This window comes from Limulus polyphemus, unplaced genomic scaffold (genome assembly GCF_000517525.1).
Source record: "Limulus polyphemus unplaced genomic scaffold, Limulus_polyphemus-2.1.2 Scaffold87639, whole genome shotgun sequence".
NCBI classification, from domain to species: Eukaryota; Metazoa; Arthropoda; class Merostomata; order Xiphosura; family Limulidae; genus Limulus; species Limulus polyphemus.
The window spans coordinates 1-1124 of record NW_013753235.1 but is presented as its reverse complement, the minus strand read 5'-3'; the positions used below and the strand labels follow the sequence as shown (position 1 = coordinate 1124).

The window sequence follows — 1124 nt, the reverse complement described above, 5'->3', positions numbered from 1 at the left end:
GCCAGTGTTACAGTTGTCAACCAGTTAGAATTAAATGTGAAATGTAAGCTTATGTGCTGAGGCCTCATCATACTGTTGGAAATGCAAAGCAATAAATGTTTGGTCTTAGACAAAAACAAAGAAATTGCTCTTATTTTTTGAGGGGTTGCTGACCCCTGAGCTATATTCGTAAGTTTGTATTGCAAGAACATTATTGCAACCAGTTAATGTTTATTAATTAAACATTTAAATTATCAGTGTTAACATATATTTTATGTTTCATAACACTTCTTATGTCTTGTATGTAAGGCATTCATATAATTTATTGAAGCATTGTAAGTGCAAATTGTACTCTGTTGTGCTTCATCATAATGATCGTCTACAGTGGATAGAAGGATCTGCTGCATATAACATTTTGGTGATGGTGGTGTGTGTGTTTTTAGTTTATATAACATCATAGTTCCTGTTTATAATTACAGTGTCTCATGGCAACTACAGTAATCCAGGAGATATACCAATGGCCAATCCAAAAGAACAAACGATTCTTTGGCAGCAGAACACATACATGGGTGACTCAGGCATTCATTCAGGAGCAACCACTCAGGTTATTATAATTTTCTATTTTTGTTGTCATTATGTATAATTTAGCTTGAATACAAGGGGCTAATGTTAATAGCTTTAAGTATGTCAGATAAGCTTCAAGTTTCTCCATTGGAAATATCTCATTTTAAAATATTGGAGCATATCAATAGGTTATTGATTATGTGCAGGTCATTGTGAATATATGTAAAATGTAAAGAATTCGCTCATTTCTCTTCTAAAGGCACCATCAGTGAGTGGAAGAGAAGAGGAAATGGACGATGATCAAATGGTGTTTGATTGGAACCAGTCTGGCTTTAATCATGGTTTTACACAAGATCAAGTGGATGGTAGGGCATCACTTTTTATCAAATTAAATAGGGTTTTATGACAATTGTGTTAATTGTTTGTCATAAAAATTGCTAAAAAATATAAAGCATTCTTTCCTCATACTGTTTTATCATATAATTTTAGTGTTAGTGACCTTCAGATTTAATAACTATTGTTTATTATTGATGGATCATTTAATGTTTTTGATCTGTAATATATAAATAACAGTAATTTTG

The 1124-nt window shown here is 31.9% G+C and overlaps 1 long non-coding RNA gene across 1 annotated transcript; it reads left to right on the top strand.

Annotated features, from left to right (window-relative positions):
* The first annotated feature begins 459 nt into the window (after positions 1-459).
* On the top strand, positions 460-861 carry LOC111084661. The gene is made up of 2 exons (XR_002609669.1): positions 460-583; positions 803-861. It is a non-coding gene; the product is annotated as an uncharacterized LOC111084661 (long non-coding RNA).
* Positions 862-1124: the final 263 nt, after the last annotated feature.